Genomic DNA, 26,597 nt, shown 5'->3' on the forward strand with positions numbered 1-26,597 from the left:
ACATCTCTTGGTACACCATATAAAGTCAAAGTGAGTCTGATAAACAGACATTGCATTCTCACCAATTAGATAAGCAGCTTGAACTTTGGCTCACTCAAAAAGTGGAAGAAATTACATATACTGTAGCCATCACTTTTTAGCACAGATAGTTGGATGAAATACAAACAAACCTTGCTAACATTTCAAAGCGAGGGCACATATTTCAGCCTTGTGGGAAAAAACGGACAAATACAATGACTTCTGACAAATACATCATCAGCAACAGTTTCCCATGCAGCTATCCTACTAGCCACAATAAATACACAAAAGCTCTGGATGTTGAAAACCTATTGCATTGTTCTGTGCTAAGGAGGAACGCATGTATGGACAATTTCATATTGGAAGCGCATGGGGCGCGTATGACACATCATGACCGGGGGGGGTTAGAGTGGCTTCTCAACTATCTCTTGATTGAAGTACCAGCGTGGCATAAATACAATGCTGCATTTCGCAACATAATGTTTCGACAAAATGCCAACAATGTTTTGCTACAAACAAATGTTTCTACCTTTCAATTGGTCCACAAAGTGTCTTTCACAACTGACTTCAAAGATCTCCATAAGCACGGGCAATTGGCTCAAGTCATCCTCAAGCTTGCCGCCAAGCAACGGTTTGTCATTAAACAAGACATCAGGGGAGAGCGCGGACGCAGTCCCCCACTACCATAAATTATGCAATCGAGATTTCCACATTTGGGAAATTCACAGGGGTCAGCATAGCTGGCGTGCAATGGCTAAGCCTCGCCCTGGGTGAACCGCCTTTCTTGATCACGGTATCTCCCTTGCCAGGTAAGTATGAGTTATAGTCATCGGTGGAGGGCAAGTGTCTCCAGTGCCAACATTTTCGGCTAATGGTAACCACTTTGTGTTCCGATAATATCACATCACATCGACCTGCGTTAAATGCCGTTTAGGAATGCACTTGCAGACAGAGTGGTGAAAAAGTAGTTCATTTTGTTTACTAGATTATATCAGTGAACCACTAGATTCCCATCATGCAACACTGTAGAAAAATCACCAATGACTTTTTAATATCTTAACCTATCTGATATCACAAATGTTTGCGATATGACGAAATACAATCACATTCAGACACACACACACACACACACAGACAAATGCATGAAACCAATTGATTTATTATCGATAACATCTCACATTCTCTTGTGCTTTTGATTTACTCCATAAAAGAAGGGTTGTAATTCCAACATGGAAAACACAGGGCCATCAGACACCAGTCCAGTTCCACTCCTCACCAGCATTATTTCCTTTGATCATTTGAACAGGGCGAGGGAGCACAGAGCACACACAAGCTGCATTCAGTAACAATATTCTTATTTGTCTTATGCATAAAAGGCAGTTGCTCCCTGACAACACAAGGAACTTTGATCGTATTAAAAGGGCAGGGGAGACTAGCCCATAGAAGCTGCATTTAGTCAATTCAGCATCAAATGCTTACTACAAGGCAGTGTTGCTGATGAAATAATGCCACACCCCCTAGTGGACAAAAGGCTTACAGCACCTGGTATTCCCAGGCGGTCTCCCATCCAAGTACTAACCAGGCCCGACCCTGCTTAGCTTCCGAGATCAGACGAGATCGGGCGTATTCAGGCTGGTATGGCCGTAAGCGAAGGAACATCTCTTGGTACACCATATAAAGTCAAAGTGAGTCTGATAAACAGACATTGCATTCTCACCAATTAGATAAGCAGCTTGAACTTTGGCTCACTCAAAAAGTGGAAGAAATTACATATACTGTAGCCATCACTTTTTAGCACAGATAGTTGGATGAAATACAAACAAACCTTGCTAACATTTCAAAGCGAGGGCACATATTTCAGCCTTGTGGGAAAAAACGGACAAATACAATGACTTCTGACAAATACATCATCAGCAACAGTTTCCCATGCAGCTATCCTACTAGCCACAATAAATACACAAAAGCTCTGGATGTTGAAAACCTATTGCATTGTTCTGTGCTAAGGAGGAACGCATGTATGGACAATTTCATATTGGAAGCGCATGGGGCGCGTATGACACATCATGACCGGGGGGGGTTAGAGTGGCTTCTCAACTATCTCTTGATTGAAGTACCAGCGTGGCATAAATACAATGCTGCATTTCGCAACATAATGTTTAGACAAAATGCCAACAATGTTTTGCTACAAACAAATGTTTCCACCTTTCGATTGGTCCACAAAGTCTCTTTCACAACTGACTTCAAAGATCTCCATAAGCACAGTCGGTTGACTCAAGTCATCCTTAAGCCTGCCGCCAAGCAACGGTTTATCATTAACAAAGATATCAGGGTAAAGCGCAAACGACCACTACCATAAATTTTGCATTCGAGATTCCCACATTTGGAAAATTCAAAAGGGGTCAGCCCAGCCAGAGTGGAATGGCTGAGCCCCACACTGGGTCAACCACCTTCTTGATCACAGTATCTCTTCTGCTTAGTGGAGGGCAAGTCTCTCCAGTGCCAACATTTTCCGCTAACGGGAACCACTTTTTGTTGTGATAATATCATATCACATCGACCTGCGTTAAATGCCGTTTAGGAATGCACTTGCACACAGAGTGGTGAAAAAGTAGTTTATTTTGTTTACTAGATTATATCAGTGAACCACTAGATTCCCATCATGCAACACTGTCGAAAAAATCACCAATTACTTTTTAATATCTTAACCTATCTGATATCACAAATGTTTGCGATATGACGAAATACAATCACATTCAGACACACACACACACACACAGACAAATGCATGAAACCAATTGATTTATTATCGATAACATCTCACATTCTCTTGTGCTTTTGATTTACTCCATAAAAGAAGGGTTGTAATTCCAACATGGAAAACACAGGGCCATCAGACACCAGTCCAGTTCCACTCCTCACCAGCATTATTTCCTTTGATCATTTGAACAGGGCGAGGGAGCACAGAGCACACACAAGCTGCATTCAGTAACAATATTCTTATTTGTCTTATGCAATAAAAGGCAGTTGCTCCCTGACAACACAAGGAACTTTGATCGTATTAAAAGGGCAGGGGAGACTAGCCCATAGAAGCTGCATTTAGTCAATTCAGCATCAAATGCTTACTACAAGGCAGTGTTGCTGATGAAATAATGCCACACCCCCTAGTGGACAAAAGGCTTACAGCACCTGGTATTCCCAGGCGGTCTCCCATCCAAGTACTAACCAGGCCCGACCCTGCTTAGCTTCCGAGATCAGACGAGATCGGGCGTATTCAGGCTGGTATGGCCGTAAGCGAAGGACATCTCTTGGTACACCATATAAAGTCAAAGTGAGTCTGATAAACAGACATTGCATTCTCACCAATTAGATAAGCAGCTTGAACTTTGGCTCACTCAAAAAGTGGAAGAAATTACATATACTGTAGCCATCACTTTTTAGCACAGATAGTTGGATGAAATACAAACAAACCTTGCTAACATTTCAAAGCGAGGGCACATATTTCAGCCTTGTGGGAAAAAACGGACAAATACAATGACTTCTGACAAATACATCATCAGCAACAGTTTCCCATGCAGCTATCCTACTAGCCACAATAAATACACAAAAGCTCTGGATGTTGAAAACCTATTGCATTGTTCTGTGCTAAGGAGGAACGCATGTATGGACAATTTCATATTGGAAGCGCATGGGGCGCGTATGACACATCATGACCGGGGGGGGTTAGAGTGGCTTCTCAACTATCTCTTGATTGAAGTACCAGCGTGGCATAAATACAATGCTGCATTTCGCAACATAATGTTTAGACAAAATGCCAACAATGTTTTGCTACAAACAAATGTTTCCACCTTTCGATTGGTCCACAAAGTCTCTTTCACAACTGACTTCAAAGATCTCCATAAGCACAGTCGGTTGACTCAAGTCATCCTTAAGCCTGCCGCCAAGCAACGGTTTATCATTAACAAAGATATCAGGGTAAAGCGCAAACGACCACTACCATAAATTATTGCATTCGAGATTCCCACATTTGGAAAATTCAAAAGGGGTCAGCCCAGCCAGAGTGGAATGGCTGAGCCCCACACTGGGTCAACCACCTTCTTGATCACAGTATCTCTTCTGCTTAGTGGAGGGCAAGTCTCTCCAGTGCCAACATTTTCCGCTAACGGGAACCACTTTTTGTTGTGATAATATCATATCACATCGACCTGCGTTAAATGCCGTTTAGGAATGCACTTGCACACAGAGTGGTGAAAAAGTAGTTTATTTTGTTTACTAGATTATATCAGTGAACCACTAGATTCCCATCATGCAACACTGTCGAAAAAATCACCAATTACTTTTTAATATCTTAACCTATCTGATATCACAAATGTTTGCGATATGACGAAATACAATCACATTCAGACACACACACACACACACAGACAAATGCATGAAACCAATTGATTTATTATCGATAACATCTCAGATTCTCTTGTGCTTTTGATTTACTCCATAAAAGAAGGGTTGTAATTCCAACATGGAAAACACAGGGCCATCAGACACCAGTCCAGTTCCACTCCTCACCAGCATTATTTCCTTTGATCATTTGAACAGGGCGAGGGAGCACAGAGCACACACAAGCTGCATTCAGTAACAATATTCTTATTTGTCTTATGAATAAAAGGCAGTTGCTCCCTGACAACACAAGGAACTTTGATCGTATTAAAAGGGCAGGGGAGACTAGCCCATAGAAGCTGCATTTAGTCAATTCAGCATCAAATGCTTACTACAAGGCAGTGTTGCTGATGAAATAATGCCACACCCCCTAGTGGACAAAAGGCTTACAGCACCTGGTATTCCCAGGCGGTCTCCCATCCAAGTACTAACCAGGCCCGACCCTGCTTAGCTTCCGAGATCAGACGAGATCGGGCGTATTCAGGCTGGTATGGCCGTAAGCGAAGGTACATCTCTTGGTACACCATATAAAGTCAAAGTGAGTCTGATAAACAGACATTGCATTCTCACCAATTAGATAAGCAGCTTGAACTTTGGCTCACTCAAAAAGTGGAAGAAATTACATATACTGTAGCCATCACTTTTTAGCACAGATAGTTGGATGAAATACAAACAAACCTTGCTAACATTTCAAAGCGAGGGCACATATTTCAGCCTTGTGGGAAAAAACGGACAAATACAATGACTTCTGACAAATACATCATCAGCAACAGTTTCCCATGCAGCTATCCTACTAGCCACAATAAATACACAAAAGCTCTGGATGTTGAAAACCTATTGCATTGTTCTGTGCTAAGGAGGAACGCATGTATGGACAATTTCATATTGGAAGCGCATGGGGCGCGTATGACACATCATGACCGGGGGGGGTTAGAGTGGCTTCTCAACTATCTCTTGATTGAAGTACCAGCGTGGCATAAATACAATGCTGCATTTCGCAACATAATGTTTCGACAAAATGCCAACAATGTTTTGCTACAAACAAATGTTTCCACCTTTCGATTGGTCCACAAAGTCTCTTTCACAACTGACTTCAAAGATCTCCATAAGCACAGTCAGTTGACTCAAGTCATCCTTAAGCCTGCCGCCAAGCAACGGTTTATCATTAACAAAGACATCAGGGTAAAGCGCAAACGACCACTACCATAAATTTTGCAATCGAGATTCCCACATTTGGAAAATTCACAAGGGGTCAGCACAGCCAGAGTGCAATGGCTGAGCCCCACACTGGGTGAACCACCTTCTTGATACAGATTCTCTTCTGCTTAGTGGAGGGCAAGTCTCTCCAGTGCCAACATTTTCCGCTAACGGTAACCACTTTGTGTTCTGATAATATCATATCACATCGACCTGCGTTAAATGCCGTTTAGGAATGCACTTGCACACAGAGTGGTGAAAAAGTAGTTTATTTTGTTTACTAGATTATATCAGTGAACCACTAGATTCCCATCATGCAACACTGTCGAAAAAATCACCAATTACTTTTTAATATCTTAACCTATCTGATATCACAAATGTTTGCGATATGACGAAATACAATCACATTCAGACACACACACACACACACAGACAAATGCATGAAACCAATTGATTTATTATCGATAACATCTCAGATTCTCTTGTGCTTTTGATTTACTCCATAAAAGAAGGGTTGTAATTCCAACATGGAAAACACAGGGCCATCAGACACCAGTCCAGTTCCACTCCTCACCAGCATTATTTCCTTTGATCATTTGAACAGGGCGAGGGAGCACAAAGCACACACAAGCTGCATTCAGTAACAATATTCTTATTTGTCTTATAAATAAAAGGCAGTTGCTCCCTGACAACACAAGGAACTTTGATCGTATTAAAAGGGCAGGGGAGACTAGCCCATAGAAGCTGCATTTAGTCAATTCAGCATCAAATGCTTACTACAAGGCAGTGTTGCTGATGAAATAATGCCACACCCCCTAGTGGACAAAAGGCTTACAGCACCTGGTATTCCCAGGCGGTCTCCCATCCAAGTACTAACCAGGCCCGACCCTGCTTAGCTTCCGAGATCAGACGAGATCGGGCGTATTCAGGCTGGTATGGCCGTAAGCGAAGGACATCTCTTGGTACACCATATAAAGTCAAAGTGAGTCTGATAAACAGACATTGCATTCTCACCAATTAGATAAGCAGCTTGAACTTTGGCTCACTCAAAAGTGGAAGAAATTACATATACTGTAGCCATCACTTTTTAGCACAGATAGTTGGATGAAATACAAACAAACCTTGCTAACATTTCAAAGCGAGGGCACATATTTCAGCCTTGTGGGAAAAAACGGACAAATACAATGACTTCTGACAAATACATCATCAGCAACAGTTTCCCATGCAGCTATCCTACTAGCCACAATAAATACACAAAAGCTCTGGATGTTGAAAACCTATTGCATTGTTCTGTGCTAAGGAGGAACGCATGTATGGACAATTTCATATTGGAAGCGCATGGGCGCGTATGACACATCATGACCGGGGGGGGTTAGAGCTGGCTTCTCAACTATCTCTTGATTGAAGTACCAGCGTGGCATAAATACAATGCTGCATTTCGCAACATAATGTTTCGACAAAATGCCAACAATGTTTTGCTACAAACAAATGTTTCCACCTTTCGATTGGTCCACAAAGTCTCTTTCACAACTGACTTCAAAGATCTCCATAAGCACAGTCAGTTGACTCAAGTCATCCTCAAGCCTGCCGCCAAGCAAAGGTTTATCATTACAAAGACATCAGAGTAAAGCGCAAACGACCACTACCATAAATTATGCAATCGAGATTCCCACATTTGGAAAATTCGCAAGGGGTCAGCACAGCCAGAGTGCAATGGCTGAGCCCCACACTGGGTGAACCACCTTCTTGATCACGGTATCTCTTCTGCTTAGTGGAGGAAAGTCTCTCCAGTGCCAACATTTTCCGCTAACGGTAACCACTTTGTGTTCTGATAATATCAGTATCACATCGACCTGCGTTAAATGCCGTTTAGGAATGCACTTGCACACAGAGTGGTGAAAAAGTAGTTTATTTTGTTTACTAGATTATATCAGTGAACCACTAGATTCCCATCATGCAACACTGTCGAAAAAATCACCAATTACTTTTTAATATCTTAACCTATCTGATATCACAAATGTTTGCGATATGACGAAATACAATCACATTCAGACACACACACACACACACAGACAAATGCATGAAACCAATTGATTTATTATCGATAACATCTCACATTCTCTTGTGCTTTTGATTTACTCCATAAAAGAAGGGTTGTAATTCCAACATGGAAAACACAGGGCCATCAGACACCAGTCCAGTTCCACTCCTCACCAGCATTATTTCCTTTGATCATTTGAACAGGGCGAGGGAGCACAAAGCACACACAAGCTGCATTCAGTAACAATATTCTTATTTGTCTTATAAATAAAAGGCAGTTGCTCCCTGACAACACAAGGAACTTTGATCGTATTAAAAGGGCAGGGGAGACTAGCCCATAGAAGCTGCATTTAGTCAATTCAGCATCAAATGCTTACTACAAGGCAGTGTTGCTGATGAAATAATGCCACACCCCCTAGTGGACAAAAGGCTTACAGCACCTGGTATTCCCAGGCGGTCTCCCATCCAAGTACTAACCAGGCCCGACCCTGCTTAGCTTCCGAGATCAGACGAGATCGGGCGTATTCAGGCTGGTATGGCCGTAAGCGAAGGTACATCTCTTGGTACACCATATAAAGTCAAAGTGAGTCTGATAAACAGACATTGCATTCTCACCAATTAGATAAGCAGCTTGAACTTTGGCTCACTCAAAAAGTGGAAGAAATTACATATACTGTAGCCATCACTTTTTAGCACAGATAGTTGGATGAAATACAAACAAACCTTGCTAACATTTCAAAGCGAGGGCACATATTTCAGCCTTGTGGGAAAAAACGGACAAATACAATGACTTCTGACAAATACATCATCAGCAACAGTTTCCCATGCAGCTATCCTACTAGCCACAATAAATACACAAAAGCTCTGGATGTTGAAAACCTATTGCATTGTTCTGTGCTAAGGAGGAACGCATGTATGGACAATTTCATATTGGAAGCGCATGGGCGTATGACACATCATGACCGGGGGGGTTAGAGTGGCTTCTCAACTATCTCTTGATTGAAGTACCAGCGTGGCATAAATACAATGCTGCATTTCGCAACATAATGTTTCGACAAAATGCCAACAATGTTTTGCTACAAACAAATGTTTCCACCTTTCGATTGGTCCACAAAGTCTCTTTCACAACTGACTTCAAAGATCTCCATAAGCACAGTCAGTTGACTCAAGTCATCCTTCAAGCCTGCCGCCAAGCAAAGGTTTATCATTACAAAGACATCAGAGTAAAGCGCAAACGACCACTACCATAAATTATGCAATCGAGATTCCCACATTTGGAAAATTCGCAAGGGGTCAGCACAGCCAGAGTGCAATGGCTGAGCCCCACACTGGGTGAACCACCTTCTTGATCACGGTATCTCTTCTGCTTAGTGGAGGACAAGTCTCTCCAGTGCCAACATTTTCCGCTAACGGTAACCACTTTGTGTTCTGATAATATCAGTATCACATCGACCTGCGTTAAATGCCGTTTAGGAATGCACTTGCACACAGAGTGGTGAAAAAGTAGTTTATTTTGTTTACTAGATTATATCAGTGAACCACTAGATTCCCATCATGCAACACTGTCGAAAAAATCACCAATTACTTTTTAATATCTTAACCTATCTGATATCACAAATGTTTGCGATATGACGAAATACAATCACATTCAGACACACACACACACACAGACAAATGCATGAAACCAATTGATTTATTATCGATAACATCTCACATTCTCTTGTGCTTTTGATTTACTCCATAAAAGAAGGGTTGTAATTCCAACATGGAAAACACAGGGCCATCAGACACCAGTCCAGTTCCACTCCTCACCAGCATTATTTCCTTTGATCATTTGAACAGGGCGAGGGAGCACAGAGCACACACAAGCTGCATTCAGTAACAATATTCTTATTTGTCTTATAAATAAAAGGCAGTTGCTCCCTGACAACACAAGGAACTTTGATCGTATTAAAAGGGCAGGGGAGACTAGCCCATAGAAGCTGCATTTAGTCAATTCAGCATCAAATGCTTACTACAAGGCAGTGTTGCTGATGAAATAATGCCACACCCCCTAGTGGACAAAAGGCTTACAGCACCTGGTATTCCCAGGCGGTCTCCCATCCAAGTACTAACCAGGCCCGACCCTGCTTAGCTTCCGAGATCAGACGAGATCGGGCGTATTCAGGCTGGTATGGCCGTAAGCGAAGGACATCTCTTGGTACACCATATAAAGTCAAAGTGAGTCTGATAAACAGACATTGCATTCTCACCAATTAGATAAGCAGCTTGAACTTTGGCTCACTCAAAAAGTGGAAGAAATTACATATACTGTAGCCATCACTTTTTAGCACAGATAGTTGGATGAAATACAAACAAACCTTGCTAACATTTCAAAGCGAGGGCACATATTTCAGCCTTGTGGGAAAAAACGGACAAATACAATGACTTCTGACAAATACATCATCAGCAACAGTTTCCCATGCAGCTATCCTACTAGCCACAATAAATACACAAAAGCTCTGGATGTTGAAAACCTATTGCATTGTTCTGTGCTAAGGAGGAACGCATGTATGGACAATTTCATATTGGAAGCGCATGACACATCATGACCGGGGGGAGGGTTAGAGTGGCTTCTCAACTATCTCTTGATTGAAGTACCAGCGTGGCATAAATACAATGCTGCATTTCGCAACATAATGTTTCGACAAAATGCCAACAATGTTTTGCTACAAACAAATGTTTCCACCTTTCGATTGGTCCACAAAGTCTCTTTCACAACTGACTTCAAAGATCTCCATAAGCACAGTCAGTTGACTCAAGTCATCCTTAAGCCTGCCGCCAAGCAACGGTTTATCATTACAAAGACATCAGGGTAAAGCGCAAACGACCACTACCATAAATTATGCAATCGAGATTCCCACATTTGGAAAATTCGCAAGGGGTCAGCACAGCCAGAGTGCAATGGCTGAGCCCCACACTGGGTGAACCACCTTCTTGATCACAGGTATCTCTTCTGCTTAGTGGAGGGCAAGTCTCTCCAGTGCCAACATTTTCCGCTAACGGTAACCACTTTGTGTTCTGATAATATCATATCACATCGACCTGCGTTAAATGCCGTTTAGGAATGCACTTGCACACAGAGTGGTGAAAAAGTAGTTTATTTTGTTTACTAGATTATATCAGTGAACCACTAGATTCCCATCATGCAACACTGTCGAAAAAATCACCAATTACTTTTTAATATCTTAACCTATCTGATATCACAAATGTTTGCGATATGACGAAATACAATCACATTCAGACACACACACACACACACACAGACAAATGCATGAAACCAATTGATTTATTATCGATAACATCTCACATTCTCTTGTGCTTTTGATTTACTCCATAAAAGAAGGGTTGTAATTCCAACATGGAAAACACAGGGCCATCAGACACCAGTCCAGTTCCACTCCTCACCAGCATTATTTCCTTTGATCATTTGAACAGGGCGAGGGAGCACAGAGCACACACAAGCTGCATTCAGTAACAATATTCTTATTTGTCTTATAAATAAAAGGCAGTTGCTCCCTGACAACACAAGGAACTTTGATCGTATTAAAAGGGCAGGGGAGACTAGCCCATAGAAGCTGCATTTAGTCAATTCAGCATCAAATGCTTACTACAAGGCAGTGTTGCTGATGAAATAATGCCACACCCCCTAGTGGACAAAAGGCTTACAGCACCTGGTATTCCCAGGCGGTCTCCCATCCAAGTACTAACCAGGCCCGACCCTGCTTAGCTTCCGAGATCAGACGAGATCGGGCGTATTCAGGCTGGTATGGCCGTAAGCGAAGGACATCTCTTGGTACACCATATAAAGTCAAAGTGAGTCTGATAAACAGACATTGCATTCTCACCAATTAGATAAGCAGCTTGAACTTTGGCTCACTCAAAAGTGGAAGAAATTACATATACTGTAGCCATCACTTTTTAGCACAGATAGTTGGATGAAATACAAACAAACCTTGCTAACATTTCAAAGCGAGGGCACATATTTCAGCCTTGTGGGAAAAAACGGACAAATACAATGACTTCTGACAAATACATCATCAGCAACAGTTTCCCATGCAGCTATCCTACTAGCCACAATAAATACACAAAAGCTCTGGATGTTGAAAACCTATTGCATTGTTCTGTGCTAAGGAGGAACGCATGTATGGACAATTTCATATTGGAAGCGCATGGGCGCGTATGACACATCATGACCGGGGGGGGTTAGAGTGGCTTCTCAACTATCTCTTGATTGAAGTACCAGCGTGGCATAAATACAATGCTGCATTTCGCAACATAATGTTTCGACAAAATGCCAACAATGTTTTGCTACAAACAAATGTTTCCACCTTTCGATTGGTCCACAAAGTCTCTTTCACAACTGACTTCAAAGATCTCCATAAGCACAGTCGGTTGACTCAAGTCATCCTTAAGCCTGCCGCCAAGCAACGGTTTATCATTAACAAAGATATCAGGGTAAAGCGCAAACGACCACTACCATAAATTTTGCAATCGAGATTCCCACATTTGGAAAATTCGAAAGGGGTCAGCACTGCCAGAGTGGAATGGCTGAGGCTCACACTGGGTGAACCAACTTCTTGATCACGGTATCTCTTCTGCTTAGTGGAGGGCAAGTCTCTCCAGTGCCAACATTTTCCGCTAACGGTAACCACTTTGTGTTCTGATAATATCATATCACATCGACCTGCGTTAAATGCCGTTTAGGAATGCACTTGCACACAGAGTGGTGAAAAAGTAGTTTATTTTGTTTACTAGATTATATCAGTGAACCACTAGATTCCCATCATGCAACACTGTCGAAAAAATCACCAATTACTTTTTAATATCTTAACCTATCTGATATCACAAATGTTTGCGATATGACGAAATACAATCACATTCAGACACACACACACACACACAGACAAATGCATGAAACCAATTGATTTATTATCGATAACATCTCACATTCTCTTGTGCTTTTGATTTACTCCATAAAAGAAGGGTTGTAATTCCAACATGGAAAACACAGGGCCATCAGACACCAGTCCAGTTCCACTCCTCACCAGCATTATTTCCTTTGATCATTTGAACAGGGCGAGGGAGCACAGAGCACACACAAGCTGCATTCAGTAACAATATTCTTATTTGTCTTATAAATAAAAGGCAGTTGCTCCCTGACAACACAAGGAACTTTGATCGTATTAAAAGGGCAGGGGAGACTAGCCCATAGAAGCTGCATTTAGTCAATTCAGCATCAAATGCTTACTACAAGGCAGTGTTGCTGATGAAATAATGCCACACCCCCTAGTGGACAAAAGGCTTACAGCACCTGGTATTCCCAGGCGGTCTCCCATCCAAGTACTAACCAGGCCCGACCCTGCTTAGCTTCCGAGATCAGACGAGATCGGGCGTATTCAGGCTGGTATGGCCGTAAGCGAAGGTACATCTCTTGGTACACCATATAAAGTCAAAGTGAGTCTGATAAACAGACATTGCATTCTCACCAATTAGATAAGCAGCTTGAACTTTGGCTCACTCAAAAAGTGGAAGAAATTACATATACTGTAGCCATCACTTTTTAGCACAGATAGTTGGATGAAATACAAACAAACCTTGCTAACATTTCAAAGCGAGGGCACATATTTCAGCCTTGTGGGAAAAAACGGACAAATACAATGACTTCTGACAAATACATCATCAGCAACAGTTTCCCATGCAGCTATCCTACTAGCCACAATAAATACACAAAAGCTCTGGATGTTGAAAACCTATTGCATTGTTCTGTGCTAAGGAGGAACGCATGTATGGACAATTTCATATTGGAAGCGCATGGGGCGCGTATGACACATCATGACCGGGGGGGGTTAGAGTGGCTTCTCAACTATCTCTTGATTGAAGTACCAGCGTGGCATAAATACAATGCTGCATTTCGCAACATAATGTTTCGACAAAATGCCAACAATGTTTTGCTACAAACAAATGTTTCCACCTTTCGATTGGTCCACAAAGTCTCTTTCACAACTGACTTCAAAGATCTCCATAAGCACAGTCGGTTGACTCAAGTCATCCTTAAGCCTGCCGCCAAGCAACGGTTTATCATTAACAAAGATATCAGGGTAAAGCGCAAACGACCACTACCATAAATTTTGCAAACGACCACTACCATAAATTTTGCATTCGAGATTCCCATATTTGGAAAATTCAAAAGGGGTCAGCCCAGCCAGAGTGGAATGGCTGAGCCCCACACTGGGTCAACCACCTTCTTGATCACAGTATCTCTTCTGCTTAGTGGAGGGCAAGTCTCTCCAGTGCCAACATTTTCCGCTAACGGGAACCACTTTTTGTTGTGATAATATCATATCACATCGACCTGCGTTAAATGCCGTTTAGGAATGCACTTGCACACAGAGTGGTGAAAAAGTAGTTTATTTTGTTTACTAGATTATATCAGTGAACCACTAGATTCCCATCATGCAACACTGTCGAAAAAATCACCAATTACTTTTTAATATCTTAACCTATCTGATATCACAAATGTTTGCGATATGACGAAATACAATCACATTCAGACACACACACACACACACAGACAAATGCATGAAACCAATTGATTTATTATCGATAACATCTCACATTCTCTTGTGCTTTTGATTTACTCCATAAAAGAAGGGTTGTAATTCCAACATGGAAAACACAGGGCCATCAGACACCAGTCCAGTTCCACTCCTCACCAGCATTATTTCCTTTGATCATTTGAACAGGGCGAGGGAGCACAGAGCACACACAAGCTGCATTCAGTAACAATATTCTTATTTGTCTTATAAATAAAAGGCAGTTGCTCCCTGACAACACAAGGAACTTTGATCGTATTAAAAGGGCAGGGGAGACTAGCCCATAGAAGCTGCATTTAGTCAATTCAGCATCAAATGCTTACTACAAGGCAGTGTTGCTGATGAAATAATGCCACACCCCCTAGTGGACAAAAGGCTTACAGCACCTGGTATTCCCAGGCGGTCTCCCATCCAAGTACTAACCAGGCCCGACCCTGCTTAGCTTCCGAGATCAGACGAGATCGGGCATATTCAGGCTGGTATGGCCGTAAGCGAAGGAACATCTCTTGGTACACCATATAAAGTCAAAGTGAGTCTGATAAACAGACATTGCATTCTCACCAATTAGATAAGCAGCTTGAACTTTGGCTCACTCAAAAAGTGGAAGAAATTACATATACTGTAGCCATCACTTTTTAGCACAGATAGTTGGATGAAATACAAACAAACCTTGCTAACATTTCAAAGCGAGGGCACATATTTCAGCCTTGTGGGAAAAAACGGACAAATACAATGACTTCTGACAAATACATCATCAGCAACAGTTTCCCATGCAGCTATCCTACTAGCCACAATAAATACACAAAAGCTCTGGATGTTGAAAACCTATTGCATTGTTCTGTGCTAAGGAGGAACGCATGTATGGACAATTTCATATTGGAAGCGCATGGGGCGCGTATGACACATCATGACCGGGGGGGGTTAGAGTGGCTTCTCAACTATCTCTTGATTGAAGTACCAGCGTGGCATAAATACAATGCTGCATTTCGCAACATAATGTTTCGACAAAATGCCAACAATGTTTTGCTACAAACAAATGTTTCCACCTTTCGATTGGTCCACAAAGTCTCTTTCACAACTGACTTCAAAGATCTCCATAAGCACAGTCGGTTGACTCAAGTCATCCTTAAGCCTGCCGCCAAGCAACGGTTTATCATTAACAAAGATATCAGGGTAAAGTGCAAAAGACCACTACCATAAATTTTGCAAACGACCACTACCATAAATTTTGCATTCGAGATTCCCATATTTGGAAAATTCAAAAGGGGTCAGCCCAGCCAGAGTGGAATGGCTGAGCCCCACACTGGGTCAACCACCTTCTTGATCACAGTATCTCTTCTGCTTAGTGGAGGGCAAGTCTCTCCAGTGCCAACATTTTCCGCTAACGGTAACCACTTTGTGTTCTGATAATATCATATCACATCGACCTGCGTTAAATGCCGTTTAGGAATGCACTTGCACACAGAGTGGTGAAAAAGTAGTTTATTTTGTTTACTAGATTATATCAGTGAACCACTAGATTCCCATCATGCAACACTGTCGAAAAAATCACCAATTACTTTTTAATATCTTAACCTATCTGATATCACAAATGTTTGCGATATGACGAAATACAATCACATTCAGACACACACACACACACAGACAAATGCATGAAACCAATTGATTTATTATCGATAACATCTCACATTCTCTTGTGCTTTTGATTTACTCCATAAAAGAAGGGTTGTAATTCCAACATGGAAAACACAGGGCCATCAGACACCAGTCCAGTTCCACTCCTCACCAGCATTATTTCCTTTGATCATTTGAACAGGGCGAGGGAGCACAAAGCACACACAAGCTGCATTCAGTAACAATATTCTTATTTGTCTTATGCATAAAAGGCAGTTGCTCCCTGACAACACAAGGAACTTTGATCGTATTAAAAGGGCAGGGGAGACTAGCCCATAGAAGCTGCATTTAGTCAATTCAGCATCAAATGCTTACTACAAGGCAGTGTTGCTGATGAAATAATGCCACACCCCCTAGTGGACAAAAGGCTTACAGCACCTGGTATTCCCAGGCGGTCTCCCATCCAAGTACTAACCAGGCCCGACCCTGCTTAGCTTCCGAGATCAGACGAGATCGGGCGTATTTTTTTTTTTTTAATCTTTTATTATGAAAAAACACATAATATTTACAACATTCAATCAATAATAAAAAAGGATGAACAATTCATCCTTTTACAAAATCAAAAAATAAAAAATAAATAAAATAAAACCTATTAAAAAACACAATCATCCACTAAATCCACTTAATAATGAAATACAAGTTTCCCATTTGACAGAATTTCAATAAAAGTACTCCCCCACACAAACAATTTTTCAAAATTTCCTCCACCGTATCTATATATTATCTCTATATCTCTCTCTAATATGCTCCTAAAAAAACCTTCCACACTCACAATTTTCCCTTCATAATGACCTAAATTTCTTCTTAATCTTATCGCATATCTAGCATGACTTAGTATAAAATTCACCAAATTAAAATTTAAAACTTTACTTTTCCCATTTACACCAAAAAGAAACAACCTCCTCCACTCCACCCCAGTAAAAATCTCTTCTCCCCAATGTTTTACTAAAAGCCCTTTTAAAAACTCGTGAAAGTCTTTCAACCTACTACATTCAATAAAAAAGTGCATCAAATTTTCCACCCCCGTACCACAAATATCGCATTCTCTTTTAATATCCCTATTTATTTGATGCAAAACCACATTTGTAAAAATCCTATTATGTTTCAATTTAAAATCATTGTCTTCACATTCTATAAAATTATATTTTACATTTACATTCTTCCATATTGATTTTACATCCATGTTTGGAAACACCCTAGACCACACTTTCTCCGCAGCAGGACTTTTTATCTCTTTTAAAATACATTTTCTATAAACCATTTTAACTTTTAGCCCTGATAAATCATGTTTCTCCCCATTACTTTCATAATATAAAACTGGTAAAGCCCTAGATCTTTTGACCACCTCTTTGTTTATTAAAATCACCCACTCCCCGGGAATACATCCTAATATTTTCTTGTACATATTCTCCACAGTAGTTTTACTTATTTCTTCATCTACTTCAACCACATTGTCATATATAGCCTGAAATGGAAGAAACCCAGGAATTACCTCATATGCTATGTCACCTATCTGCCTCATCCCAGCCCTCATAAAATATTTACAAAACAACATCATATTATTGCACTTTATCTTTGGATTTAAAAATATCGGCTGATTTAAAATATTTTCTAAACTGGTACATTCATAATAAATATTTGGTAAAAACCGCCCCCAAGCCTCAAACACTTCTCTGTAAAACAAAGGTATATTACCTAACATTTCCTTCTTCATACTCATCAATAAACCATTGTCCCCCATCCTCCCAACCTCCTGCAAATACTCTTTAAAAAACCTTTTCCACCCATAATCCAATTCACCAAATAAATATTTCCGTACCATTTTTACTCTAATTGCTGTTTTCCTTACACTTAAATCTACCAACTTCAAACCCCCCTCCTCATAACCTGCAATCAAAGTTTTAAAAGCTATTCTCACCCCCTTCCCTTCCCATAAAAAATCAACTACAATTTTATTCATTTCAGATAAAACCCATTCTGGCATATCCAAAACATTCATTACATAAATAAATATTGACATCAACAATGAATTTATGACAATTACTTTCCCTTTTAATTTCAAAGACCTCCCCCTCCACATATTTACCACCTTTCTAACTTTATTTATTACACCACTCCATGTCAAATCCCTAGCTTCCATTTCTTTCACCCCTAAAAACACTCCTAATACCTTAAAATAATCTTTAACCACTTTAAAAGGAAAATTCCCCTCATTAATCTTCCCAATATACATTACTACTGACTTCTCCATGTTAACCTTTGCACCCGATGCTTGTCCATATACTTTAAAACACTCCATCACCCTTTTTACACTACCCTCATCTCTAACTGTTATAGTGGTATCATCTGCGTATTGATGTATCAAACTAAAACCTCCTTGCGGAGTCTCTACACAATTTATAAGATTATCTCTTTTAAGAAATGCTGCTAAAGGTTCTACCGATAAAACGAATAATAAAGCTGATAAAGGACACCCCTGTCTCACAGATCTCTCAAGAATAAAAGAATCGGTTAAAACCCCATTACATTTCACCCTACTTTTTGCCTTCTTATATAATAATTTTATCCATCCTATTATTCTATTACCAAAACCATATTTATCCATTACCCTAAACATAAAATCATGTTCCACCCTATCAAAAGCTTTATTTAAATCTATGCTTAAAACAATTCCCCCCATCTTATCATGATTCATTTTATTTATCACATCTCTAATTGTATTAATTGTATCCGCAATATCTCTACCAGGCACACTATAATTCTGTGTAGGTGCTATAATATCATTTAAAACTTGCTTCATTCTATTTGCCAGTATCTTTGCTAAAATCTTATAATCCGAATTTAATAAACTAATTGGCCTATAATTCTCCAATTTTAATTTACTCCCCTTATTTTTATATAAAATCGTTATCAGTCCTGTCACCATAGATTCAGAAATACTATCATTATCCTCCATATATTGATAAACTTCCAATAAAATAGGTGCTAAAAAACTGGCATATATTTTATAAAACTCTGCAATTATTCCATCTACTCCAGGACTCTTATTTACTTGTAAACCCTTAATCGCATCTTTAACTTCAGTCAATGTTATCTTCCCATCACACATTTGTTTATCCTCTACATTAATTTGCACATCCACACTATCCAATATCTCCTTTACACACCCCTCATCCACCTCCCCTTTCTTAAATAAATCCTTATAAAAATTCTGCACTGTTTCTAAAACCTCTACATAATCATTGACAACTTCACCCTTTATATTTTCGATCTCTCTAATATATGTTCTCCTCTGTTTATTCTTCTCTAATCCAAGAAAAAATGAAGTACATTTCTCCCCCTCCAAAACATACTTTGCCTTACTTCTTATAATTGCACCCTTACACTTATCTATTTCATATTTAGTCAATTGTGCTTTTAATTCCAAAAACTTTCCTATATTATAATTAGGTTCACTGTCACACTTCCTCATTTCTTTATCCAATTTAGCCCTCAACTCATTTTCTTCTCTTTTCATCCTACCTCTCTTTTTCCTTGCATATCCTATACTAAAAACTTTTATTTTTTCCTTAACCTTATCCCACCATGAACACTTATCATTCTCTTTCTGCTTATCCTCCATTTCACATGCTATCAAAGATTTAAGTTGTTTCCCATATTCCTCATCTCCCAAATACCCTGCATTCATACACCATATTCCACCCCCTGTTCTTTCCTTATCTAATCCCACTGAAAATGTTAAACCTGCATGATCACTAAAAGTTGTAAAAACATACTTAATATCTTTCATAAAATTCCTTAAACCTTCTTTTACTAAAACCAGATCTATCCTCGTTTGTTTCAAATCCCCTAAAACCACCTGCCTTCTAGAAAATTCTCTTTTTTCTGGATTTTCCTCTCTCCATATATCAATTATTCCTTTTTCTAACATCATCTTCTTTAAAACCCCCCTAGATACATCACTTCTAAAAATAGCTCCTCTTGTCATATCCAGTCTATCCATTTTAACATTAAAATCCCCAACTACAATACAGTTTCCCTCACACCATTTCCCTATTTCTAAAAATAAATCTTTGCGCTCTATTTCAGTATTAGGCGCATAAATATTTATAATTCTAAAAACCATACTCATATATTCAAAATCTACAATTAAAATCCTCCCATTATTATCATTATATATCTGTTTCACATTATCCACCACATCCCTCCTCAATAAAATAGCAACCCCACTTGAATTCCCTCTGCCGTTGTTTACATAAATAAAATCCCTCCATATTTTTTTAACTTCTAAAACACATACATTATCCCAGTGCGTCTCTTGAATACATAAAATATCTGACTTCTTCATTTTTATTATTCTATTAAATTTTCCCATTGTCCTCAATCCATTTGCATTTATTGACATTATATTTACCATTCTAATAAATAATAAAATGATAAAATATAATTTCATTTTCCTCTACCTGTTATCCAGTTTCTTTCCTCTTCCACCCTTTCTCTCCCCCTCTTCCCGCCGCTTTCCTCTTCCTGTATCCTTCCCTCGTTCTTTCAATCTTTTCTCCATCCTCCGTATCCGATATCTCTTCCAAGTCCATGTTTTCCAGCCAACTCACCCTCTTGACATCCACATCCGTTGTGCTCCCCGTATTCATCTCCGTTTCTTGTATAGTCGTTGTGCTCCCCGTGCTCATCACCGTCTCTGGTATTGTCATCAACTCCATAACCCCCTCCATTTCTTCACCCCCCGAGCTACTTGTTAGTGCTGTGCCTTCCCCCAAAACCTGTGAGTCCCCCGTGCTTCCCCCCATTCCACTCCCCCCCTCCTCCTGAAAACTCCCTCTTCTTACTTCTGAGTCCATACTGCTCCCAATTTCATTTATCTTCTGGTCCTTCTTCCTTCTTCCTTCTTCCGTCTCTCCACCCTCCACCACGTCCTCTCCTCCATCTTCTTCTCCTTCTTTCGACAATACAACTGCTTCCTCGAATAGTGTTTGACTCCCCTCTCCAGCCCTAACCTCTCCACAGTTGCACTCCGCCACTCTCTTTCTGCATCCACCACAAAAATTCCTTTCCTTCTCTCCATCACATTCCCTCGCATAGTGTCCTTGATTGCCACACTTAAAACACTTAAATTCCGGGCAGTCTTTAACTATGTGCCCGGGTTGAATACACATACGACACACTCTGACCTGTTTGTCATGGATGACTCTGAAATATTCTGCTCCCTCCAACGTCTCAATTCTTGTAGAATAAGGTAATGATGTCACTTTTTCTGTGAACTTGACCTTGCAGAAACGTGTCCCGTCAACCACCTCTGTTCCTGGCCAAACTCTCCTCCTTATCTCCGAGACAGCCGCCACTCCCCAGCTACTCAGCTTGCCCAGTATCACACCGTCTTCTACATATACTGGGAGATTCATGAACGACACCACCACTTCCTTCACATTAATATCTCTCGCCAGAATCTTTGTATCCTTTATTCTTAATCCATCCATTAGACGTTCTTTTCCTTTTTCATTTCTCATCGTAATTTCGTACTTCTTCTCCCCTTTCATTCGGCATCCCACCACCTCTCCACACACCTCCTTAATTGCTCTTAGTAGTTCCATTGTCGTCACCTTGTCTTCTCCTTCCAACTCAATTGCCACCGTGTATTCCTTGCCATATTTCATTTCTTCTTTATCTTCATTTTTCTTCCGTTGCGCCTTTTCGTTGTCTTTGTCCATTCCGTTTGTCTTTTCCATGTTGTCCGTCATAGTAAAAAAATGAATCCAAAAAACTCTCCCCCAAGCAGAAAAACTGCAAGGGGGAAGACTAACCAAACTTAAAACTATTCAACTGAAGAAAATAATAAATTATATTGCAAAAACCAATTAATTAACAAAAATAGCTCTCGAGCAAACACTCTCCAGCAAACACTCACTCACAGCTCAGACACTCGCACCTGTCGTCACTTCTCCAATCAGGAAATGCGCATTCAGGCTGGTATGGCCGTAAGCGAAGGTACATCTCTTGGTACACCATATAAAGTCAAAGTGAGTCTGATAAACAGACATTGCATTCTCACCAATTAGATAAGCAGCTTGAACTTTGGCTCACTCAAAAAGTGGAAGAAATTACATATACTGTAGCCATCACTTTTTAGCACAGATAGTTGGATGAAATACAAACAAACCTTGCTAACATTTCAAAGCGAGGGCACATATTTCAGCCTTGTGGGAAAAAACGGACAAATACAATGACTTCTGACAAATACATCATCAGCAACAGTTTCCCATGCAGCTATCCTACTAGCCACAATAAATACACAAAAGCTCTGGATGTTGAAAACCTATTGCATTGTTCTGTGCTAAGGAGGAACGCATGTATGGACAATTTCATATTGGAAGCGCATGGGGCGCGTATGACACATCATGACCGGGGGGGGGGTTAGAGTGGCTTCTCAACTATCTCCTGATTGAAGTACCAGCGTGGCATAAATACAATGCTGCATTTCGCAACATAATGTTTCGACAAAATGCCAACAATATTTTGCTACAAACAAATGTTTCCACCTTTCGATTGGTCCACAAAGTCTCCTTCACAACTGACTTCAAAGATCTCCATAAGCACAGTCAGTTGACTCAAGTCATCCTTAAGCCTGCCGCCAAGCAACGGTTTATCATTAACAAAGACATCAGGGTAAAGCGCAAACGACCACTACCATAAATTTTGCAATCGAGATTCCCACATTTGGAAAATTCGCAAGGGGTCAGCACAGCCAGAGTGCAATGGCTGAGCCCCACACTGGGTGAACCACCTTCTTGATCACGGTATCTCTTCTGCTTAGTGGAGGAAAAGTCTCTCCAGTGCCAACATTTTCCGCTAACGGTAACCACTTTGTGTTCTGATAATATCATATCACATCGACCTGCGTTAAATGCCGTTTAGGAATGCACTTGCACACAGAGTAGTGAAAAAGTAGTTTATTTTGTTTACTAGATTATATCAGTGAACCACTAGATTCCCATCATGCAACACTGTCGAAAAAATCACCAATTACTTTTTAATATCTTAACCTATCTGATATCACAAATGTTTGCGATATGACGAAATACAATCACATTCAGACACACACACACACACACAGACAAATGCATGAAACCAATTGATTTATTATCGATAACATCTCACATTCTCTTGTGCTTTTGATTTACTCCATAAAAGAAGGGTTGTAATTCCAACATGGAAAACACAGGGCCATCAGACACCAGTCCAGTTCCACTCCTCACCAGCATTATTTCCTTTGATCATTTGAACAGGGCGAGGGAGCACAAGAGCACACACAAGCTGCATTCAGTAACAATATTCTTATTTGTCTTATAAATAAAAGGCAGTTGCTCCCTGACAACACAAGGAACTTTGATCGTATTAAAAGGGCAGGGGAGACTAGCCCATAGAAGCTGCATTTAGTCAATTCAGCATCAAATGCTTACTACAAGGCAGTGTTGCTGATGAAATAATGCCACACCCCCTAGTGGACAAAAGGCTTACAGCACCTGGTATTCCCAGGCGGTCTCCCATCCAAGTACTAACCAGGCCCGACCCTGCTTAGCTTCCGAGATCAGACGAGATCGGGCGTATTTTTTTTTTTTTTTCTTTTATTATGAAGAAACACATAACATTTACAACATTCAATCAACAATCAAAAGGTTGAACAATTCATCCTTTTACAAAATCAAAAAAAGAAAAGAAAATAAAACCTATTAGAAACACAATCATCCACCAAAACCAATTAATAATTAAAAACAAGTTTTCCATTCGACTCAATTTCAATAAAATTGCTCCCCCACACAAACAATTTTTCAAAATTACATCCACCATATTTATATATTACTTCTATATCTTTCTCTAACATACTTCTAAATAAAACCTCTACACTCACAATTTTCCCTTCATAATGTCCCAAATTCCTTCTTAGTCTTACAGCGTATCTGGCATGACTAAGAACAAAATTCATCAAATTAAAATTAATAACTTTGCTTTTCCCAGTTAAACCAAAAAGAAACAACCTCCTCCACTCAACCCCAGCAACAATCTCTTCTCCCCACTGTTGTACTAAAATCCCCTTTAAAAACTTATGAAACTCATCTAATCTACTACATTCAACAAAAAAGTGCATAAAATTTTCCACCCCCGTACCACAAATATCACATTCTCTTTTAATATCTCTATTTATTTGATGTAAAACCACGTTCGTAAAAATTCTATTATGTTTCATTTTAAAATCATTGTCTTCACATTCTATAGAATTATATTTTACATTTACATTCTTCCATATTGATTTTACATCTATATTTGCAAACACCCTAGACCACACTTTTTCCGAAGCAGGAGTTTTTATCTCTCTTAAAATACATTTTTCATAAACTTTTTTAACTTTCAAACCTGACAAATCATGCTTCTTCCCATTACCTTCATAATATAAAACCGGTAAACCCCTAGCTCTTGTTGCCACCTCTTTATTTATTAAAACACCCCACTCCCCAGGAAGACATCCTAATATTCTCTTATACATGTTCTCCACAGTAGTTCTACTTATTTCATCATTTTCTTCAACCACATTATCAAATATTGCCTGACTTGGAAGGAACCCCGGAATTACCTCATATAAGATGTCCCCAATCTGTCTCATCCCAGCCCTCATAAAATATTTACAAAACAACATCTTATTATTATACTGTATCTTGGGATTTAAAAAAATTGGCTGATTTAAAATATTGTCTAAAATGGTACACTCATAATAAATATTTGGTAAAAACTCCCCCCAAGCCTCAAACACTTCTCTATAAAACAAAGGTATATTACCTAACATTTCCTTTTTCATACACATCAATAAACCATTGTCCCCCATCCTCCCAACCTCCTGCAAATACTCCTTAAAAAATCTTTTCCATCCATAATCTAATTCCCCATATAAATATTTACGTACCATTTTGACTCTAATTGCTGTTTTCCTCACATTTAAATCCACCAACTTCAAGCCCCCCTCCTCATAACCTGCAATCAAAGTTTTAAAAGCTATTTTCACCCCCTTCCCTTCCCATAAAAAATCAACTACAATTTTATTCATTTCAGATAAAACCCATTCTGGCATATCCAAAACATTCATTACATAAATAAAAATTGACATCAACAATGAATTTATGACAATTACTTTCCCTTTTAATTTCAAAGACCTCCCCCTCCACATATTTACCACCTTCCTAACTTTGTTTATAACCCCACTCCATGTCATATCCCTAGCTTCCTGTTCCTTCACCCCTAAAAACACACCTAACACCTTAAAATAATCATTTACCATTTTAAAAGGAAAAATCTCCTCATTAATCTTCCCAACATACATTATTACTGACTTCTCCATATTCACTTTTGCTCCTGAGGCTTTCTCATATACTTTAAAACACTCCATCACCCTTTTAACACTTTCCTCATCTCTAACTGTTATTGTGGTATCGTCTGCATATTGATGAATTAAACTAAAACCTCCTTGCGGAGTCTCTACACAATTTATAAAATGATCTTTTTTAAGGTATGCCGCTAAGGGTTCTACCGATAAAACATACAGTAATGCTGATAAAGGGCACCCCTGTCTCACTGATCTCTCAAGAATAAAAGAATCTGTTAAAACCCCATTACATTTTACCCTACTTTTTGCCTTTCTATATAATAATTTTATCCATCCTATTATTCTATTTCCAAACCCATATTTTTCCAGTACCCTAAACATAAAATCATGTTCCACCCTGTCAAAAGCTTTATTAAAATCTATACTTAAAACAATTCCCCCTCTCTTATCGCTATTCATTTTATTTATCACATCTCTAAGTGTAATGATGGTATCAGCTATGTCTCTTCCAGGCACACTATAATTTTGTGTAGGTGCTATAATATCATTTAAAACCATCTTCATCCTATTCGCCAATATCTTAGCTAAAATCTTATAATCTGAATTTAATAAACTAATTGGCCTATAATTTTCTAATTTCATTTTGCTCCCCTTATTTTTATATAAAACCGATATCAGTCCTGTCACCATGGAGTCTGAAACAGTATTATTATCTTCCATATATTGATACACTTCCATTAAAATCGGTGCTAAAAAACTTTCATACATTTTGTAAAACTCTGCAATTAGTCCATCTACTCCAGGACTTTTATTTATTTGTAATCCCTTAATTGCATCTTTCACTTCATCCACTGTTATCTTCCTATCACATATTTGCTTTTCCTCAACACCAATTTGCACATCCACACTACCTAAAATCTCCTTTACACACTCTTCATCCACCTCCCCTTTCTTAAATAAATCCTTATAAAAATTCTGTACAGTTTCTAATATCTCAACATAATCATTTACCACTTCACCCTTTACATTTTCTATCTCACTAATATATGATTTCGTCTGTTTAGTTTTCTCTAAACCAAGAAAAAAAGACGTACATTTCTCCCCTTCTAAAACATACTTTGCCCTACTTCTAATAGATGCCCCCTTACATTTATCTATTTCACATTTGCTCAATTGTGCCTTTAAATCTAAAAACCTTTCAATATTATAAA

At 39.5% G+C, this 26,597-nt stretch overlaps 10 non-coding genes and 10 pseudogenes across 10 annotated transcripts; all 20 read right to left on the reverse strand.

Annotated features, from left to right (window-relative positions):
• Nucleotides 1-670: 670 nt before the first annotated feature.
• LOC120039408 lies at nucleotides 671-835 on the reverse strand. Its single transcript, XR_005475405.1, has one exon. It is a non-coding gene; the product is annotated as a U1 spliceosomal RNA (small nuclear RNA).
• A 713-nt stretch (nucleotides 836-1,548) lies between these two features.
• On the reverse strand, nucleotides 1,549-1,667 carry LOC120039403. Its single transcript, XR_005475400.1, has one exon. It is a non-coding gene; the product is annotated as a 5S ribosomal RNA (ribosomal RNA).
• A 681-nt stretch (nucleotides 1,668-2,348) lies between these two features.
• LOC120039418 lies at nucleotides 2,349-2,498 on the reverse strand (annotated as a pseudogene).
• Nucleotides 2,499-3,192: 694 nt separating this feature from the next.
• LOC120039412 lies at nucleotides 3,193-3,311 on the reverse strand. Its single transcript, XR_005475406.1, has one exon. It is a non-coding gene; the product is annotated as a 5S ribosomal RNA (ribosomal RNA).
• Nucleotides 3,312-3,991: 680 nt separating this feature from the next.
• Nucleotides 3,992-4,142, reverse strand: LOC120039419 (annotated as a pseudogene).
• Nucleotides 4,143-4,835: 693 nt separating this feature from the next.
• LOC120039422 lies at nucleotides 4,836-4,954 on the reverse strand. Its single transcript, XR_005475407.1, has one exon. It is a non-coding gene; the product is annotated as a 5S ribosomal RNA (ribosomal RNA).
• A 681-nt stretch (nucleotides 4,955-5,635) lies between these two features.
• LOC120039417 lies at nucleotides 5,636-5,784 on the reverse strand (annotated as a pseudogene).
• A 693-nt stretch (nucleotides 5,785-6,477) lies between these two features.
• Nucleotides 6,478-6,596, reverse strand: LOC120039423. The gene has a single exon (XR_005475408.1). It is a non-coding gene; the product is annotated as a 5S ribosomal RNA (ribosomal RNA).
• Nucleotides 6,597-7,274: 678 nt separating this feature from the next.
• LOC120039409 lies at nucleotides 7,275-7,424 on the reverse strand (annotated as a pseudogene).
• Nucleotides 7,425-8,117: 693 nt separating this feature from the next.
• Nucleotides 8,118-8,236, reverse strand: LOC120039424. The gene has a single exon (XR_005475409.1). It is a non-coding gene; the product is annotated as a 5S ribosomal RNA (ribosomal RNA).
• Nucleotides 8,237-8,913: 677 nt separating this feature from the next.
• On the reverse strand, nucleotides 8,914-9,063 carry LOC120039410 (annotated as a pseudogene).
• Nucleotides 9,064-9,755: 692 nt separating this feature from the next.
• On the reverse strand, nucleotides 9,756-9,874 carry LOC120039404. Its single transcript, XR_005475401.1, has one exon. It is a non-coding gene; the product is annotated as a 5S ribosomal RNA (ribosomal RNA).
• Nucleotides 9,875-10,544: 670 nt separating this feature from the next.
• On the reverse strand, nucleotides 10,545-10,695 carry LOC120039415 (annotated as a pseudogene).
• Nucleotides 10,696-11,390: 695 nt separating this feature from the next.
• On the reverse strand, nucleotides 11,391-11,509 carry LOC120039405. The gene has a single exon (XR_005475402.1). It is a non-coding gene; the product is annotated as a 5S ribosomal RNA (ribosomal RNA).
• Nucleotides 11,510-12,187: 678 nt separating this feature from the next.
• On the reverse strand, nucleotides 12,188-12,337 carry LOC120039416 (annotated as a pseudogene).
• Nucleotides 12,338-13,030: 693 nt separating this feature from the next.
• On the reverse strand, nucleotides 13,031-13,149 carry LOC120039406. Its single transcript, XR_005475403.1, has one exon. It is a non-coding gene; the product is annotated as a 5S ribosomal RNA (ribosomal RNA).
• Nucleotides 13,150-13,855: 706 nt separating this feature from the next.
• LOC120039420 lies at nucleotides 13,856-14,005 on the reverse strand (annotated as a pseudogene).
• Nucleotides 14,006-14,698: 693 nt separating this feature from the next.
• On the reverse strand, nucleotides 14,699-14,817 carry LOC120039407. The gene has a single exon (XR_005475404.1). It is a non-coding gene; the product is annotated as a 5S ribosomal RNA (ribosomal RNA).
• Nucleotides 14,818-15,523: 706 nt separating this feature from the next.
• On the reverse strand, nucleotides 15,524-15,673 carry LOC120039421 (annotated as a pseudogene).
• Nucleotides 15,674-22,680: 7,007 nt separating this feature from the next.
• Nucleotides 22,681-22,830, reverse strand: LOC120039413 (annotated as a pseudogene).
• Nucleotides 22,831-26,597: the final 3,767 nt, after the last annotated feature.

This window comes from Salvelinus namaycush, unplaced genomic scaffold, assembly GCF_016432855.1.
Source record: "Salvelinus namaycush isolate Seneca unplaced genomic scaffold, SaNama_1.0 Scaffold2700, whole genome shotgun sequence".
In the NCBI taxonomy this organism is placed as follows: domain Eukaryota; kingdom Metazoa; phylum Chordata; class Actinopteri; order Salmoniformes; family Salmonidae; genus Salvelinus; species Salvelinus namaycush.